The sequence below is a fragment of the Palaemon carinicauda genome, chromosome 21 (assembly GCF_036898095.1).
Source record: "Palaemon carinicauda isolate YSFRI2023 chromosome 21, ASM3689809v2, whole genome shotgun sequence".
Lineage (NCBI taxonomy): Eukaryota > Metazoa > Arthropoda > Malacostraca > Decapoda > Palaemonidae > Palaemon > Palaemon carinicauda.
Window position 1 is genome coordinate 28,953,419 of NC_090745.1, and position 21,560 is coordinate 28,974,978.

The 21,560-nt window shown below is 36.9% G+C and overlaps 1 protein-coding gene and 1 pseudogene across 1 annotated transcript in view; one reads left to right on the forward strand and one right to left on the reverse strand.

The window, feature by feature from the left end:
• LOC137615243 (excitatory amino acid transporter 3-like) overlaps positions 1–21,560 on the reverse strand; it is a 1,014,688-nt gene that overhangs the window by 857,783 nt on the left and 135,345 nt on the right. The window lies entirely within an intron of this gene.
• Positions 11,486–21,560, forward strand: part of LOC137615245 (uncharacterized) — a 33,465-nt pseudogene continuing 23,390 nt past the window's right edge.

The window sequence follows — 21,560 nt, forward strand, 5'->3', positions numbered from 1 at the left end:
TCTAAACCAATACTGAATAATAGAAGACATTCGGTAAAGGTCTAGAGGCAACTCCCCAGCATCAACAAGGAGACTTGTGATAGGCGAAGTTTTAAAGGTCTTGTGGACAATCTAATGCTAGCATGATGTATTGAATCTGATATTTTTAACCGGCTTGGGGTTGCTGAGGAGTATATTTCGCATCCATAACTAATTTTGGAAAATATCAAGGCCTTGTATAATTTTAAAATTGTATTGCGGTCTGCTGCCCATGATGTATGGGACAATACTTTTAAAAGATTCATAGCTTCAACACATTTAACATTTAATGCTTTTAAGTGAGAAACCCATGTAAGCCTACAATCAAATATCAACCCTAAAAATTTAGCTTCACTTGCACATGGGTCTGGAAGTACTCCCCGTATACGACAAAAATGGATAATTGTAGTTTTACTTGTCGAGAACTTAAATCCATTCATATCGGCCCAATGGATAATTTTATCAATAGAGAGTTGGATTTTTCTCTCAACCATTGCCATTCTGGCCCCAGCAAATGATATGGAGAGATCATCCACAAATAATGTTGCGAGAACATCCCGGGGAAAGACTGAGGATATCCCATTAATTGCTAGTGCAAAAAGGGTTACACTCAGCACACTCCCCTGAGGAACTCCTTCTTCCTGGCATTTACTCTGTGATAGAGCTTCCCCAACTCTCACTTGGAAAACTCTATGTGAAAGAAATGACTGGATGAATAGTGGTAGCTCTCCTCTCAATCCGCACTCATGGATTCTTTTAAGTATACCGTATCTCCATGTGGTATCATATGCCTTTTCAAGATCAAAAAAGACTGTCACATGATGCTGTTTGGAAGCAAAGGCTTCACAAATGGAGGACTCAAGTTGTATCAGCACATCAGTCGGTGAGTGCATTTTCCTGAATCCACATTGAATGGGTGATAAAATATTCTTCTTTTCAAGGTACCAAATCAGTCTTGCATTGACCATCTTCTTCATGATTTTACATAAACAAGATGTCAATGCAATAGGTCGGTAGTTTGCTGCTAAAAACTTGTCCTTACCGGGTTTCAAAAAGGCTAAAATAATGGCTAGTTCCCAAACACTTGGATAACTATGATCATGCCATATTCTATTAAAAATCCTTAAAATAAATAACTTTGTATTAAAAGGTACATGTTTAATCATTGCATAAGGAATTCCATCGGGTCTAGGGGCTGTATCCTTACACGTAGCAAGAGCAGAATCAATTTCTCTTTCAGTAAAAGGAGAATTGTATGACTCTTGCTTTCTTGTTGCGAAGTTTAAAACTTTCTTTCCTTCAATGCTTCTATACTGGTGACCAGGAGCTGCTTCACACTTGCACGATACATTTGAAAAATGGTCAGCCAGGGCATTGCTAACTTCGGTTGCTCCAGTCATACACTGGCCATTTATCTTTAACACTGGTGGTGGGTTTGGGGTGAATTTACCTGCTATCTTTTTACTTTCCTCCACACAGATGATGTTGGTGTTCTATTGTTAATGGAGGAAACAAATGACATCCAAGACTGGCGCCTAGCTTCTTTCATGGCACGGCGGAACTGTGCTCTACATTTCTTGTATATGACTAAATTCTCCTCAGTACGGTGCATGCGCAATCGAGTTAAAGACTTTCTTGTGGCTCTATGCAGGGCAGTTAGTTCTGATGACCACCAGGGGACTGGTCGTCGTCTGAATATCCCTGTTGTTTTGGGAATGGAATTCACTCCTGCTGTGTGAAGAGTTCCATTAAGTAAGTCTATGGCATCATCAACACTTTCAAACTGTTCTGCATTTCCTTCAATTTCACTTAACTCCCGAAATCTATTCCAGTCCGCCATATCAAGATTCCATCGAGGCGATCTTTGTAAAGGTGGACCATTGTTGGTGTTTATAATGATTGGTGCATGATCACTAGCATGCCAATCATCTAATGTTCTCAAATTAAAATCAAGAAGACAGTTAGAGCTTGCAACTGACAGGTCAATGCAGGACAAGGTACCTGTCTTTACATGAAAATGTGTGGGGTCTCCTGTATTAAGGAGTCCTACATCTTCATTCTCCAAAATTGATGATATAATATTACCTCTTGCGTTTGCCAAAACATCACCCCATAAAGGATGTCTACTATTAAGATCTCCTAATAAGACAAAAGGTTGTGGGAGTTGTTCAATCACCTCTACTATACTATCATACGAGATGTTATCATTTGGAGGCAAGTAAAGAGAACAGATTGTGTATTTTCTCCCTACATCAATCTGTACAACCACTGCCTGCAGAGGGGTACAGATGGACAAAGATATATGGGGAACATCTCGACGAACGTATATAAGACTTCCCCCATGGGTCCCTGCTCGTTGATCATATGGTGTCCTATAGCTAACATACTCTCAAGGACAAGGAGTATTAGCATCGAGCTTGCTTTCTTGTAGACATACAGTTATAGGGGAGTGCTCACGTATGAGGAGCTCGAGTTCTTCATATTTCGCCCTTAAACCCTGGCAATTCCATTGCAGAATGGAGGAAAAAACTATGATTTATTTTTTGGAAGACACCTTAGATGAAGTTTTCCCATTGGCAATATTTGCTCAACAATATTTCCCTGTGGTATCTCTAGAGAGGATCTTAATATAGTGGGTTTTGTGTTCTTCTTTTTCTTTGTGTCCTTTTGATCTAATTGTTGAGGAGGATGGTGAACCTCAACCTGAATTTCTGATTGGTTCAATTTGCCTTCTAGTTGATCAGAAACATCAGCAGACAAGATATCATATTTATTTGAAGTCGTGACTTTAATGTTTCTTATGGTAGGAGGCGAGAGAGATGGAGGTCTCTCTCTTTTTCGATTAAAGGGTTGTGATCTGTCAGGTTTTTGCACCTTCCCCACTACAGGTTCACCAGGTAAATTAGTTTCAAGTGGAACCTCCATCAGATCAGGCAAGGACACGGCCTGAGAGAGGTTTGTAATATTGTTTAGAATCTGAGTAGTTGGCTTTTGAATAACTTTCAGATCTTTAAGTATCTGTTTTGATTTTTCTACGATTTCTGGACATAGATTTTCGATGGGACTTTCAACCTCTTTAACTAATTTCATTTGTTTCTTCATATTAGAAGTAGAGATATGATTTTCGTCAGTGTGGTTTGGCAAGTTTTTCTTCAGGACCATTGAAAAAGGTTGCCCTGGTCTTATCTGCTTTTCAAGAGCTCTTTTACGAGCCTCTTTAAAAGTAAACCTTTCCATGGTCCTAATAGCCTGAATTTCTTTTTCAAAAATAAACTTAATGCAACTTTTAGATGTAGCTGGGTGTGCTTCCCCACAATGTATGCAATCAGCGTTTTCTCTGCATACTCCATGGCTACTTTTTCCACAGTTGGCACAAACAGCTGGCTTATTATTTACTTTTACTTTGCATTTCTGGCTTAAATGGCCATACATTTGGCAATGATAACATCGCAATGGTGAAGGGATATAAGGCTTCACCTTCAACGATAGCCAACCAGCCTTAATAACATTTGGTAATCTATATTGATCAAATGTTATAATTAAAGTAGCAAGAGGAATACGTTGTTCTCCAACTCTCTTTCTCATTCTGACTACTTTAACTACTCCTTGACTATTCAGTTCATCCTCAATTTCTTTTTCCTCTATATCTAGCAATTCTGGAGCATATATCACACCTCTACTCTGGTTGAAAGTAGGGTGCGAAATGCATTTTACACAATGACCATCCAATGTTGTCAGTGTTTTTAGCCTTTCACCTTGTAATGGGGATAGTGTCTCTATCAAGAGACTTCCATTTTCTTGGGGTAAAATTTTTGGCTGCCCTCCACATAAATTGACTATTTCTCTGTTAGCTTTGAAAACATTTAAACGCTCATTTCTTCCGTTTTCAAATTCTTAGATAAAAAATTTTTCATAATTCACTACTTCTTAGTGACCAGGTAATACTTCTATTTTTCTATATCTTTGGGTACTATCATCATTTCTCACACTCTCTCTCTTCTTCTCTAGTGTTTTCTTATCATTATTTCCATAACGAATATAAGGTTCCAACGTTACTATGTTAGAACCCGAGTTGGAGCTGTCTGTGCCGAGGTACATGTTTGTATTTTCCAGGTCGTCAACAGAGGGGTGGGTTTTTTTGTTATGAGCAAGCCCGCTTATCCATCTCTTATCGGAGGATGTCAGTCCTCCTATCCCATGTGGCCCAACACGAGAAGAGGCTTCAGCGGGGACCAGTCCTCTGTTAGAGAGGGGCTGCCTCTCTTTAAGTGGGCGTACACTGGTCAGTGGGGGTAGTTAGCCCCTCCCACCGTCGACTCCAATGCCTGGCATAACCCATTACCCGCAAATATGGGTGACTTAAAACCGGATCACTGGAGCCCGACTCTTAACAGACTTGGTCTGCACCCAATGGGGTCTGCCAGAGGGTGATGGCGTCTAAATTGGCACAGGTTGAGATGGAATGCCGTCCATCCCACACTGTGCCAAATCCAAAGCAGCAGCCAAAGTATAATCGAACATGCCAAAGTCGTCAACAATATCGAGCCCGAAAGGAAGAGATGGGAGAAAAAATAAATAACCAAAAGTAAAAGAGAAAGTACTGACTGATTTAGTTGGATCAACAGCTGGGCACCGAGGTCCTGTGGGAAGTAGTTCCCACTGTTCATTAGACCCCAGCTGCTGATCCCTAAGCCCCCCATCCTCATCAAGGCTTCAGCATCTGGGGGGTTGCAGGTGTTGAGGTGCCGGTGATGGGAGATGAGAATGAGAGAGATTACAAAGAGGAAGTGAGGAGAGCACTAGATGAAACGAGAGTAGGAAAAGCATCTGGTATGGATGGTGTGAGAGCTGAGATGTTGAAGGAAGGGGGTGTGACAGTACTTGAATGGTTGGTGAGATTGTTTAATGTGTGTTTTGTGTTGTCAATGGTACCAGTAGATTGGGTTTGTGCATGTATTGTACCACTATATAAGGGTAAGGGAGATGTGCATGAGTGTTGTAATTCAAGAGGTATTAGTTTGTTGAGTGTAGTTGGAAAAGTGTGTGGTTGAGTAATGATTAATAGGATTAAGGATAAAATAGAGAATGCAATCTTAGAAGTACAGGGTGGTTTTAGAAGAGGTAGGGGTTGTATGAATCAGATTTTTACAGTTAGGCAGATATGCGAGAAATATTTAGCAAAAGGTAAGGTGGTGTATGTTGCGTTTACGGATCTGGAGAAAGCATATGACAGAGTTGATAGGGAAGCAATGTGGAATGTGATGAGGTTATATGGAGTTGGTGGAAGGTTGTTGCAAGCAGTGAAAAGTTTCTACAAAGGTAGTAAAGCATATGTTAGGATAGGAAATGAAGTGAGTGATTGGTTTCCGGTGAGAGTGGGGCTGAGACGTGGATGCGTGATGTCGCCGTGGTTGTTTAACTTGTATGATGATAAGGTGGTGAGAGGGGTGAATGCTCGAGTGCTTGGACGAGGATTAAAACTGGTAGACGAAAATGACCATGAATGGGAGGTAAATCAGTTGTTGTTTGCGGATGATACTGTACTGGTTGCAGACACAGAAGAGAAGCTTGGCCGATTAGTGACAGAATTTGGAAGGGTGTGTGAGAGAAGGAAGTTGAGAGTTAATGTGGGTAAGAGTAAGGTTATGAGATGTATGAGAAGGGAAGGTGGTGCAAGGTTGAATGTCATGTTGAATGGAGAGTTACTTGAGGAGGTGGATCAGTTTAAGTACTTGGGGTCTGTTGTTGCAGCAAATGGTGGAATGGAAGCAGATGTACATCAGAGAGTGAATGAAGGTTGCAAAGTGTTGGGGGCAGTTAAGGGAGTAGTAAAAAATAGAGGGTTGGGCATGAATGTAAACAGAGTTCTATATGAGAAAGTGATTGTACCAACTGTGATGTATGGATCAGAGTTGTGGGGAATGAAAGTGATGGAGAGACAGAAATTGAATGTGTTTGAGATGAAGTGTCTAAGGAGTATGGCTGGTGTATCTCGAGTAGATAGGGTTAGGAACGAAGTGGTGAGGGTGAGAACAGGTGTAAGAAATGAGTTAGCAGCTAGAGTGCATATGAATGTGTTGAGGTGGTTTGGCCATGTTGAGAGAATGGAAAATGGCTGTCTGCTAAAGAAGGTGATGAATGCAAGAGTTGATGGGAGAAGTACAAGTGGAAGGCCAAGGTTTGGGTGGATGGATGGAGTGAAGAAAGCTCAGGGTGATAGGAGGATAGATGTGAGAGAGGCAAGAGAGCGTGCTAGAAATAGGAATGAATGGCGAGCAATTGTGACGCAGTTCCGATAGGCCCTGCTGCTTCCTCCGGTGCCTTAGATGACTGCGGAGGTAGCAGCAGTAGGGGATTCAGCATTATGAAGCTTCATCTGTGGTGGATAACGGGGGAGGGTGGCCAGTGACACCCTAGCAGTACCAGCAGAACTCGGTTGAGTCCCTTGTCAGGCTGGGAGGAACGTAGAGAGTAGAGGTCCCCTTTTTGTTTTTATTTCATTTGTTGATGTCGGCTATCCCCCAAAATTGGGGGAAGTGCCTTGGTATATGTATGTACATATAGGTAACTGTTACACTTACATCTTTCCTTTAACACAAGGCTACAGAACGGTTAAGCAAAAATTTTAATGCACTTCACTGTTTAATCTAACTCTCACAAGGACAGTTACAAAATTTATGTTAAAAAGTACTTACAATAACACACTACACTTGAATTAACATCCCAAAATTTCACCTACGTTTGAACAACACTAAAGCTGGATAAAAATCACGTTCAAGAGGACACACACTTGAGAGAAGAGAGGACAGACAAGCTTTGGTTCTTTCAAAGGGATAAGCTGGATCTCTTCTGCTGCTTATGCATTCCAGGGGTATATGTATATTGACTTAATTCGTCTAGAAATTTCTATTAGATCATTCTCATAATGTGGGGGTATAGCTGAAGCGGCATTAGGTTGCCAACGTAGTAATTAGAAGAGAAATACTAACCTTGCTTGTGAGTCAACTCTCTTCCAGCTATCTCTGCTCACTAACCTCTCGTGACAATAAAGATAAAAAAAAGTTTATTTTTCTAACCATGTGGAAACAAAAAAAATTACGTAATCCCTCGTGGTCATACCTCGTATGTCACACAGTATACCTAAGGTTACATATGACTTCATAACATAACTACGTGACATAAAAAGTTAATACTAAAAATAACCTAAATTTACGTATACTGAACTAAATTGAAATATAATTTAAAGTGTGCCGAAAGTCTTATGTAATTTACATAAAATACTTTAACCTACATGAGTGGAACTTTCCTCACGAGCTGGCTATAAATCTCTTAAAAAAATACATGAATATTATACTTACTCTTCTGCGGGACCAGCTTCATAAATACATATATATATATATATATATATATATATATATATATATATATATATATATAGAAATATATATATATATATATATATGTGTGTGTGTGTGTGAGTGTGTATGTGTGTGTACTGTATATATATATATATATGCATATTCAATATATATATATATATATATATATATATATATATATATATATATATATAGATGTGTGTATATATATATATATATGTGTGTGTGTGTATATACATATACATATATATTTATATATATATATATATATATATATATATATATATATATATATATATATTTATATATATAAATATATATATATGTATATATATAAATATATATATATATATATATATATATATATGTACATATATATTTATATATAAATAATATATATATATACATATATATATGTATAAATTATATATATATATATATATATATATATATATATATAATGAATATATAATTATATATATGAACATACATATAAATATATATACATATATATAAAATATATATATACATATATATATATATATGGATATATAATTATATATATATAAACATATACATATAAATATATACTGTATACAAATATAAAATATATATATATATACAGTATATATATATATATATATATATATATATATATATATATATATATATATATATATATATATATATATATATATATATATATATAGACAGTATATATATATACATATTATATATATATATATACATATATATATATATATATAGATAGATAGATAGATAGATATATGCGTAAAAATCACAGGAAAACGTGATGCTCAGATGCAGAAGAAGTATCACGAAACTAGTCAGGACTTGAACGTATATTTCGTATTTTCATTTTCCCTGTGGTTCTTCTGCATATATATATATATATATATATATATATATATATATATATATATATATATATATATATATATATATATATATATATATATATATATATATACAAATATCTATATACATATAATTTGATTGATATACCTGAGGCTGACGACGACCTTCATGTGCCCATGAATGAATGCAGCGTGTTTGAAGTTCAAGCTATCCTCAAAACACACAAAAAAAGAGATGCAAAGCCCGTGGTTACGATGGAATTTACTGCAGAGATGATACTGGCCGAAAAAGAAGTGACTCCCAGACTACTTACAAGATTATTTTGTAGAATGTGGCATGAAGAGGCAAAACCTGATGAATAGGAGTTAGGAGTGCCGGTGAAAATGGCAAAAAAAAGGAGACATGAGTGATTGCAATCATTATATAGGCATAACACTTACGTCAGTTATGAAAATATATAGTATGCTTATCCTAAAGAGACTAAAGGGAAAGATTGATGAAAAGCTGAGAGATGAACAAGCAGGATTTAGAAAAGGCAGAAGTTGCACTGACCAAATTTTCATTTTGAGACATGTTGTACAACAATGCGCAAAATATAGAACTCCACTTTTGATGGCCTATGGGGACTATGTAAAAACCTTTGATAGTGTTCACTGGCCAATTTTAGGGAGAGTTCTGCGTTATTATGGAATTGCTCTTAAATATGTAAATTTGATTAAGTCTGTTCATGAGCATGGCGAGTGCAAAGTTAATGTTAATGGAGTCTTATCAAATGAATTTTCAGTGAACAGCGGAGTACTCCAAGGTAATGTGTAGTCACCTATGTTGTTTACCCTCCTCAAGAATTTTGTAATGCATATAACAGTCGGAGATGGTGGAGAAGGATTGGACTGGATTGGTGATATTAATTTAGCAGACCTTAAGTATGCTGATGATGCTGCCCTTGTTAGTAGAACACCTTAGGATTTGCAATGCTTACTTACCAGAATGCATGAAATATCACATGAGGTTGGGCTGAAGGTTAATAGAAGAAAGCCAGATATCAAGAGAATGGAACATGCAATAGTAGATGAAATTTCATTGGAAGGAGAAAGGATTAATGACGTAGAATCATTCAAGAAATTTGGAACTATGATATCCAATATAGGGTCTTTAGAATTAGAGTTTAGTGGAAGATTGAAAAAAGCAAATCAAACAATGGCTATATTAGGTAAAATTTAGAAATCAAATCCCCTGAAATTACATAAAAAAATCAAGACTATATCAGCTTAGTGAGATCGGTGTTACTCTATGGACATAAGTCATGGTATGACATTGAAACAATCGGCAATAGATTTAGTAAATTTGAGAACAAAGCCCTCAGAAGGATATTGGGAGTTAAATAGCAGGACAGGATAAGAAATGAAACTATTAGATAGATTACTCGAGTGCCAGATGTGGATGAGATCATGGTGAGGGGTAGATGGAAATAGTTTAGGCATGCTCTTCACACTCCCCAAGAGGGATTAGTTCACCAAACGTTCAGCTGGGCTCCACAAGGCACTAGAAGAGTTGGAAGACCCAGACCTATATGGCTGAGAACTATGAAGCGCTAAGTAGGAGATGATGATGAAGAAGTATTTAATCAAAAGCTAAAGATAGAGACGACTGGCGAAATCTAACTGAGACCCTTTGGGTCAATGGGCATAGGAGGAGATGATGATATATAAATAAATGAATGAATAAATAAAGAAATATATATATTTATACATATATATACACACAATAAATATATAGCTATATGTATACATTTATATGTAAATATATATACACAATATATATATATATATATATATATATATATATATATATATATATATATATATATATATATATATATATATACATACACACACATATATACATATATATATATATATATATATATATATATATATATATATATATATATATATATATATATATATATATATATATATATATATATATATATACACTCACCTGAGACAGAAGGAATCGACTACAAGAGAAATGAAGCATTCCGGGTGATAAAAAGCAAGCCAGATGAAAGTTGGATGATGATGGCGGGTGAGTGGCCGGGGACTTAAGTATAAATGTTAGCCGGGAAATAACTCGAACAAGATACAATTATTCGCCATTATTAATGTTCAAAATGTGTACGTACTCATAGTATTGTATGAGAAGAAAGGTTATAAAATAAACGAGCAACCTTCCACATAGTAGAAGGGATATATATCTGTAAAGACAAGAGGTACAAGTAAAAACATGGAATAAAATGTATGTAAATACATAAATGAAATATATACTGGACATTTCATTGATTTGAAATGTTCCAGCTATCTTTAAGGGAAATGACAAAAAATCAGAGTATGTAATCTTGTGAGGTTTTTTTTTTTCTCTGCTTCGCTCAAACATTTGTGTGGGAATTATGTTAAAGCAGGTAAAAACTCCTGATCGTGTCATTCAATATAAGACGAGCATTCATCTTGTATTTGTATAATCCCATCATCATACTGGTTATTTCATTTTGTAAATATACATTGAGTTTACACGTTACAAAAATACTTTAACAATTTGAATAATAAGTAACCATTTTTCATCTTATTGGATTTAATCTTTTTTAATGAACATCACATTTGTAGTTTTTAATCCAAAAATTAAATTTATTAGTCATATTCTAAAATGTGACAGTATATAGACGTTCTCCTTGTGTACATTTTTCTAACTATTTTAATGATACCTGTTTTCTCCTTCCGTCTTTTTTATATAATGCTTTTGTTCTTCCTTACTCTCATATCTGCAGCCCTCAACTTCTTAATGACTATTCAAGATATTAAAGTTGAACACTAAATACAAATACGTATGATTTTTATCATTAACTTATTTTTTTTTTAAAAGGTAAGAAGATAAACGTTAACAAAAGAAAGTATTTTCATATGAATGTTTCTCTTCCACAGTACAACAACCCGCAAATTCAAGATTACACTTGATAAGGAATTCTTAGAACTACTAACGGCACTGATATGCGGTGATCGAAAACACAAGATAACTGATAACCAATGTAAGCTGATAACATGAACATTAAGTGTAAAAATTCCACAGAAGATATTCAATAAGATAATCAACACCCTGCTGTGATAGTATTATAAACAACGAGGGCTAATTACATCATGGGACTTTCAGACAAACTAGTCATTCAAAGATATATGTAGAGGAACCATTCTTCATTCTTCAGAAATTCTTGGTCATAAAACCATGTTCGATACTCTATCAATAAAAAGTAATAAACGTAGCTATCGGCCCTTATCTTATCTTTATCTTTCACAACAAAGGACACAGTTAACTCGTAAGTGTCCCAGTATACATTAACCACTTTCACATTCATTCACGATGTAGTGACAAAAGACCATGGTATACAGGGACTTATTTGTGACAATTCGCCATGAAGTTCACAGCTGCTACGATCTTAGTATTTGGCGTTACTGTTGCCGTCACTGGAATGAACACGGATAAGCTATCAGGTAAGATACATGGATAAGCAAAGAACACTGTAGTGGGTACCAGATAAGGTGGCATAGGCCTTAGGGCAAGCAACTTTTTCTCAAAAAGATTATCTTAGAACGGTGGTTGGCGACCACTAAAAACACTTCCTTTTAAGAGAAAACCATAGACAAAATGCATCTAACATGGAGTTTGAGAATGTACAGTCAAATACAAATTTTCTGTCCTCTCCGGTACCTCACTGTCACCCCCAATATCTATAAATTCCAGAATTTCAGGTGTAGAGGAGTTTGGTTGTTAGAGGGAGGGGGGCGACGGGCAGGGGAGGGACACGGTGGGGCGGGGAAATACTTGAGAGCTGTAAGGAGTGTGTGATCAAAAGACTACATACTGAAGGAAAATAGAAAGGCTCAAATTACTTAGGATAATATGCTAGTTGCCAACTCCGAAGTTAACACAATAGCTTGACCGCTCAGTGTTCAGATGGCGTTATAGGTATATGACATGTCGTCTGTTTGTTTATATTTAGAATATGACAGTTGACACAAACGAAATCATGGCGCCAACTGTGAATAAGTTACATAAGTGTGTTGTTTGCAATAAATGAAAAGAAACCGATCCTCATTAGGTGTTTCACCGGTTCCCTAAGGATAAAGAACGGTGAGTACTAACAGTATACTACATGAAGTATGTGCTACTCATGAGTAAGCTCCATTGTTGTTGGATATAAGATTCAGGCAAGGCATCCGCAGTACATTTCTATGTTTCAAACCTAACATTTTACAGTATTTGTAAACTGTGTTTGTTTGTATTTGTATTTTCATGTACATTGAATGTGTGTTTACTGTCTGTGCTTTCTATGTTTGCATAATTGCTTTGTCTTATGTATGCACAATGAATTTAATTCTTGAAGAAAATCTTTTTTAGTATTATGTTTTCTCATATAATTATATTAGTGTTTATTTGCATGTAATTCATGATGCAATTTAGGTTTGCTTGTATCTTAGTTTTTTGGTTTACAGTCTTTACATGTGCAATATTATTTACCGAGTTATTTTTTTCCTTATTTATGTATAATTTATGAAAGTTCATTTGCAGGTGATTTACCTTGCATTTTTGGTTGGCTTCTATGCTACCTTATTTCTATTACCAACCCCTTTCGATTATTTTTATGCGATACAATTTAGTGAGCTATTTTGTTCCTTTAGTTTATATATTTATATATTTATTATTTTATATTACTAAAGAGTATACATGAGTGCACGATGCATTTCCGTTTCAATAAACAAAACTAAAATTGTTTTACATACACCTCTCCATTCTACAGTGGCCTACAAACTGTAATTAAATGCATGTCTACACATATGCACTTGTGGCAAAGTTTAACAAATCAGATAGAGAGTATGTTTTACTTTATTCGAGCGTGATATTATATAGAACTTTTAAAAATTATTGTAATATACAATACTTAAATTTGCAAGAAAATTAACTATTAAGGTTTTGAAAAATAGACTGAGAAATGTAAGGATATGTTATTCTTAATCTATATACAGTATGTACCTATTTGTAAATTTGCAATTTAGTTATCTAAAACTTAACGTCATGAATATAAAAATAAAATATACTGACGTAGTAATGCAAACTGTGAACAAATATGTCAAATATACAATTGAATTGCATCTTATATTCCCGTAAGCATTACCGCTCTGAATGGTTACCATTCGCTCAATAGATGGAGTCATTCGTTGTGCATGGCAGTATCTGGCATCTTTATTCGCACTCTCATTTAAATGATATTAGGCTCTGCCTTCTTTCCCTCTTTCATGGGTAATTAAAGTAAATCTCAATTAAATTCGCTTACCGGCTGCCAACGCAAGGGCCCATGTCTTGCATAAGGCAAGGCAATGTATACATACATACTGCCTTCTTAACTCTACAGAAGAAGAGCTATAATAGAGAATAGAGAACTGCTACAAACTGTTAAAAATGACGTTCAACAGAGAATTCATGAAATAAGAATAGAAAAGAGGATGGAATGGTGTACAAAGTTGTCACAATACACATCTCTCTCTGAACTATGGAGGTGGCTGAACAGAGTAGCTGGAAATAGGAGAACACCAGTAGCAACTCATCCACATCCACATGAAGAACCAGAAAGGCTTGCAACAGCTTTTGCAAACAGAACAGGCTCTGATAACCTCTCCCCTGAAACTATAATACTTCAGGATCAACTTGCACCGGCCAGATGGGAGGAGATCAATGCAGCCTGTCTATTACAGGATGACACTGACACCCCATACATAATTGAGGAACTGAGAGCAGTGTACAAAGTAGGCAAAGATACTGCACCAGGAGCAGGCAGAATAACCTACACCATGATCAGGGTACACTCGGGCACACTATTCTATCTTATTTTTTCTTTCTCTTCCTCTTGTTTTTTTGAAATGGTGTTGGACAGGCCTAATAGAAGGGCCATAGATCCCTGGTGGTTTTTCAGGAGGTTGTCTTTACCTTATCTGATTCTTTTTCTTCTCAAAACCATCCTTACTGTCCTCCTTTCAGTTGAAATGGCTATCCAGGAGGGTGTTCAGCCTTGCATGGTGTATCGGCTCCTTCATGTTGACCAGTTTTTCCAACTTTTTTTTCTATAGTCTATGGGTTTGATCAATCACTTTATTTATATTTCTGTACATATTGCTTTTGTTATAATTCTAGTTAATCTAGTTTTTTAAGTATGTCTCTTCTTAATTACCATTAATTCTTATGCTGGCTGGTGACATTGAGCGAATGTACCAGTACGTCCTGGATTTCGTCAATGTCGTCTACTGTATTGCAACATTCGTGGTCTTCATGCAAATATTCAAGACCTTACAGTTGCGTCCAGACAGTATGATATTCTCTTGTGCTCAGAAACTTTGGTTTCTAATTTTGAGGCACTCATCTGACCTCCTTATAACTGTTTTAAGAAGCCAATAATGTTGAAACGTGATGCCATCCATAGAGTCAGGAGAATGGTGGTGTATATCAGGACTGAGTACCCTGCTTCTCATAAGTCCTACTATGAATGTGGATGTCATGAGATTCAGGTAATAAAAGTTTGTGGCAGGCATAACAACTTTTATTTGTGTTCGATCTACCGGAATCCAGACATGGATGATTCTATCTTCGATTGTCTTCTTACCATTATGGCTAAGATACAAGATGATGATAGAAAGGCTTCTTTTGTCTTTGTTGGTGATTTCAATGCTCACCATAAGGAGTGGTTAAGTTCTATCTCTCCTACCCATCGCCATGGCTTAAGAGCTTTAGACTTTGCCTCTGAATCAGGCTGTGAGCAAATCATAAATGAAGGTCTGGTAATTGCTTGGACCTCGTATACAATGTCTCCTCTGGCGTTATAACAAGTAAGGTTGGTTTTCCAGTCGGGATATCTGATCATGCCTTGATTTTATTAGTACTGAAGACTGAGCAGCCTGTCCCTGATTCATACTCTTGTAAATTTATAAGAAATCTCAAGCAGACTGGAATGGGATTTTGCATGATCTTATGTGCTTGAATTGGTCACAATTATATAGTAGTGTTGATCCTGTTGTCCCTTTGAATGAGAATCTAGTCAACATAATTGATGGGCGTATCCCTTCTCGTGTGCTAAGGTACCGAGTGAAGGACAAAACGTGGTTCAACGATGACTGTAGACGTGCTTATTTGGAGAAGCAGGAGGCCTATCAACTTTGAAAGGATAACAAATCAGATTTGCCTTGGAATAACTATACTCAGCTTAGAGCTTTTGCTCACTGAGTTTATGCTTCAACTGAAAAGGAATAAAATTTAACCATAAAAGAAACCCTTTCTGACACAACTCAGGAACATAAATGGTGGTCTACCCTTAAATCTGCACTCTTTGGTGTAGATGCAACAGTTGCTCCTTTACTTAAACCAGATGGCTTAGTCACTCACTGTCGAAAATAAACGGCAACCCTTTTGGCTGATTTTTTGACAGTAAACAGTAATGAAAAACTTGAACTTCCTCATTCCTGTTTTTCTCAGGCTAAACTACCTAGTTTAGCTTTTCGATCTCGTGAAATTAAAGCTCTCTTGATGGACCTTGATGCTTATGGAGATGTAGACCCAAATGGTATTTTTCCTTTGTTTTTTATAAAGACTGCAGATTTCTTAGCTCCAAAGTTATGTGTTATTTTGCGCAAGTTAGCAAGGAGGGGAGCTTTTAGCACTTGTTGGAGAATTGGTAATTTTACTCCTCTATGTAAATGTGTTTGTGGTAGCTCAAGTACAACTGATTACCACACAATTTCCCTAACTCCCATATCATCTAAAGTTTTTTAACGTCTTCTGGCAAAACGTCTTTACAGGTTTGCTGAAAGTAATCATTTATTCCCTAGTTTGCAATTTGGTTTTCGTAAAAGCCTTGGAGCATATGATGCCCTTCTTACAATCTCCAATGCTGTTCAGAAATCCCCTGATTGTGGACAGGAAGTTTGTATGATTGGCCTTGATTTTAGTGCTGCCTTTGACCATGTTAATCATGAGGCCCTTGGTTTCAAGCTCATACAGTTGGGAGTGGGTGGGTCGTTTCTAAGCATTATTATGGATTTTTTAAGTAATAGATCTCAGTTGTTGTTAATGGGCACTATAGTGATTATAGGAATGTGATATCTGGTGTTCCACAGGGTAGTATTCTTGGCCCATTACTTTTCATACTATATACAAATGATATGTGGTTTGGCCTATAAAACCAGTTTGTTGCATATGCAGATGATGCTACTCTCTTTGCATCAATTCCATCCCCTGAATGTAGATCTTGGGTTGCGGAATCCCTTAATAGATATCAAGCTAAAATTAGTGCATGGTGCAAATCATGGGGTATAAAGTTGAAGCCTAACAAAACTCAAAGTATGATTGTAAGTAGGTCAAGAACAGTGGCTCCTCAACATCCTGATCTCAGTATTGATAATGTTTCTTTAACTTTGTATGATTCTTTTAAAACTTTAGGTGTGATTTACTTTTGAGAAACACATTAGGTCTGTGTCTTCTTCAATTGCACAAAAAATTGGCTTATTGGGAAAGTCTTTCAAGATTTTCGGTGATCAATCTATTTTGAAGAAGTGTTTTAATTCTTACATTCTACCTTGTTTCGAGTATTGTTCTCCTGTGTGGTCTGCAGCTGCTGATTCTCATCTTAATTTGTTTGACAGAAACTTTCGGTCTATTAAATTTTTTATTCCTGGTCTAGATATTAATCTTTGGCACCGTCGTTCAATTAGTTCATTATGCATGTTGCATAAGATTTTTCATAATTCTGACCATCCTTTACATTCAGACCTTCCTGCACAATTCCATCCTGTTCGTAATACTAAGCAGACAGTTAATTCTAATGGCCAGGCCTTCTCCATCTTGAGGCTCAATACTACACAATATTCTAGAAGTTTTATTCCAGCTGTGACTAAGTTGTGGAATGATCTTCCTAATCGGGTAGTTGAATCAGTAGAACTTCAAAAGTTCAAAGTTGCAGCAAATGTTTTTATGTTGAACAGCTGACATAAGTCTTTTTATAGTTTACATATGACATCTGTTTTGACGTTTTTACTGTTTGTAGAATGATTTATTGTTAATTTGTTCTCATCATTTATTTATTTCCTTATTTCCTTTCCTCACTGAGCTATTTTTCCCCGTTGTAGCCTTTGGGCTTATAGCATATTGCTTTTCCAACTAGGGTTGTAACTTGGCAAGTAATAATAATAATAGTAATAATAATAATATTAATAATAATGGGTCCTGCAGGAGAGACCGCCTTCCTGAGGATAATGAATAAAACACACCTTGAGCACACAAGGCTCCAAGCCTGGAGGCAACAGGACACCCAGCCAATCCACAACTCAAAGGATCCAGAAAATCCAAGACCAATAGCTCTAGTATTCTATATGGAAAAAACCGGGGGAAAATGGTACTAAACAGAATAAAGTACAAAACTGGCCCCCTGCATAAACAGCCATATTCATATCAAGAAGGAGTTGGAACTACTGAATGCATAACAGATGTCCTCAGCTGTATAAATAAAAAAAAGGCAACAATAGTCTTCAAAGACTTTGAAAAGGCTTTCGGGCTAGCCAGTCCTGCAGCAATGCTGCAATCTGTAGTAAGAAAAGGAGTTAAGGGTCATCTAGCAGCATGGACAAAGAATTATGTACTGAGAAGACAGGCCAGAGTCAAATTTCAAGGAGTGATATCATCTCTTCATGACTTGGAAAACGGAACCCCACAGGGAGGAATTCTTAGCACCCTCCTATTCAACATCCTCATGGAAAATATAGCCTCCCTCTAACTTCCTGAAGGTGTAGAGATATTCATCTATGCAGATGATGTGTGCGTAGTAGCACAAGGACACATTAGAATGGCAAGAATGCATTGGGCATTGAATGACATCAGCCACAAGTCAAATGAGCAGGGCCTAAAAATTAAAATAAACAAAACAAAGGCTATGACACTAAGAACCCTGAATCTCCTGCAACCACTCACCATAGGAAAAGAACCCTTAGAATGGGTGGACAGCTATATGTACCTGGGAGTTGTCATAGACAAAGCAACTAACCTTCAAGGATGAAATCTAGTACCTAAAGGAAAGATAAAATGCAAGGCTTGCAGCCATGAGAAACAAGTCTTCTCTAAAGGATGGAGCAAATGAGCATATACAGAAGAAGTACTACCTAGCCTGCACCAAAACTCTTGGGGACTATGCTGCTCCTACCTTAACAAAACTGAGAGCCTGATATGGCTGTGCAATATCAGGCTTGAAACCAACTTGCCGACATTAGAAGACAGGATTGCACAGAGAAATGCAAGCACAATGGCAAAAATGTTTCTCTCTGACAGAGACTCCATAACAAAGACGAGGGTTAGAGAAGAACTCACAAAGCACCCTGAAATTCAGACCCCAAGTTCCTAGGGCAAGGACCACAATGACAACCTAATGAGCCTGGAAATAGCTGAAATAATACTGCATCTGAGCCCAGACACAACTCATGGCACACAGCACATCCCATCCTAGAAAGGGGAAATTGCATCCTTCAAATATACATAAGTTCCAAAAGCAAAAGAAGTTTGCACGATGGAGGAAGAAAGAACAGCAGCCCAGAAGGCAATCAGAAGCATAGATATTGCAGGGGCACAGACCTATTACACAGATGGAACTGTGGATCCTGGAATTCAAACAACAGTAGGTGCAGTATACTCCAACAACTATACAGCTTACTGAAGAATATCCAACAATGCCTCCATCATGCAGACAGAGCGTGTTGCAATAATGCAAGCACTGAAATACTCGTTTGAAAACGAAGGAACAGTAGTCATCCACACTGACTTTAAATCCTCAATGCAAGCATAGCAACAAGCAAGGAACAAAGAAAACAAGGCGCTACTAGCTGATATCAAGTCACAACTATATCAGCACAATGAAAGAGGCAGACCACTGAAAGACTGGATAACTAGTCATATTTGAATACCAGGGAATGAGAAAGCAGAAGAGCTAGCCAAAAGCACCAGACACATAGATAGGGTACAGGTGCACATACAGCCTGCACTTCAACAGATCAAAAACAAAATAAAGCCACAGCTCAAAGAAAATATGCACAAGTGGATAGAAAATAACTCCCCTTCTGCCATATGGTACAAGTGGGCCACAGATCTGGTGCCTCCCCCCATTGACAGGCACACACCAAGAGAGCAAGCTGTATGTATTCACAGACTCAGGCTGGGGTACAAAGCCTTCTGGAAAACTGCAGAAAACAGTGTAAGACCATGCGAACACTGTGAAGAGACACCATAACAGGCCCTTCTGCACTAACTGCTGGAATGTAGGGAGACAGTGCAGCTAAGATGTATCTTACAAGCAGACGTTAAAACGCCATGCAAACTGGAGCCACACCGGTGAAAGCAATTTTTTAGTTTATTGGAACACACAGACAATTGCTTTCAAACCTACCGCCACCGAGGTAATACCTCCGGAAATTCATTCGACTTCATCTCATCCCCTCACTGTAAGGCCCTATACACATCATCTTCTGTATTCTTCCATAAGTTTATCCATGACTTAAATTCTCTTCAGGGACCCTAGGGAGTATAGGGTTGGACAGCCCCACCTGCAACATGTCCCTACATTTCAAAGGCGTTACAATCTTTCAAACTACCACTATCCATGACATGATGGCCCCCTTCCACTACCACCATCATCCTTCCTCAGTTCACATCTGTCTCTACAACTAAAAACATTTCAAATTTCCATTTTTAACAATTGGCCTTCTGAATTTTTCAGATCACCTACAGGCTGAACAACGGAAAGGCCCGTGCCAATAGGAATTGTTAGCTTTAATACAACAACAACCTTCCTATCTTCCTTTAGGTGTGATGGAAGAGGAAGCACAAAAAAATTTGTGAGATAAATTCAATATAATTTCATACGAACCTAATTCTATCAATATAATAATTATAACTTATAATTATATGTTATTTTTGTTGTGTTATTTGCTATACCATTTTCGTCGCAACAACTTGTTGACAAATATGATCGAAGTTTACTTTGGCAAAACTTATGATGTCCCGACTGAAAAAATCTGTGAACACAAGCTAGGAATCTCTCTCTCTCTCTCTCTCTCTCTCTCTCTCTCTCTCTCTCTCTCTCTCTCTCTCTCTCTTATAGCTTGTGTTCACAGATTTTTTCAGTCGGGACATAATAAGTTTTGCCAAAGTAAACTTCGATCATATTTGTCAACAAATTGTTGCGACGAGAATGGTATACAAAATAACACAACTAAAATAACATATAATTATAAGTTAGAATCATTATATTGATAGAATTAGGTTCGTATGAAATTATATTGAATTTATCTCACAAAATTTTTTGTGCTTCCTCTACCATCACACCTAAAGTCTATATACTCAAGGAAGATAACTTATTTCTTAAGTTATTATAATACTCAAGGAAGATAACTTATTTCTTAAGTTATTATAATTAGGGCATTCGGTCAACAAATGCCTCACTGTTAAAGGTACTGACCAGTCCTCGCAATACGGTTGGTTTTGGCCCTTCAGCAGAAACTTGTGTGTCAACCGAGTGTGACCAATACGGAGACGACAAAGAGTAGTCTCCCATTTTCGGGGTATCATGTTATACCTCCAAGGTGATATGACGTTTGTTACATCCCTCATTTTATTGCCATCTAGACTATCCCAGTGCTGTTGCCATTTAATACAAACCAGGTAGAAGTCATTACAAGGAATGGGATACCTCCTTGGTAGTAACTCGGATGCCGCATTCTTCGCCAGTAAATCGGCCTTCTCATTCCCAGACACACCTACATGTGCTGGTACCTACCTCTCCGTCCAATATTAAAAAGCCATTCTAAAATCTTCAAAACTAGAGGGTTACTACAATTAAAAACTTCTAAAGATTGAAGAACACTCCTTGCATCACTAAAAATTGTAAAATTACCCTCCTTTTCCAAAGCTATTTTCTCTCAATAGCGGTTAGTATGCCATACAGTTCGGCAGTAAATATGGAAGCTGTTAGAGGAAGTGCACCTCTACAATTAAAATCATTACTATGTAATTCAAATCCAATACTAGCATCAGATTTGGACCCATCAGTATATATAAAAGTCGATCCCCTATGTTCTGCAACATGTTCCATAAAAAGAGACCTGGATTCTAAGTCACCCATATTCTTCTTAACTCCAATAAAGTATTTACAAA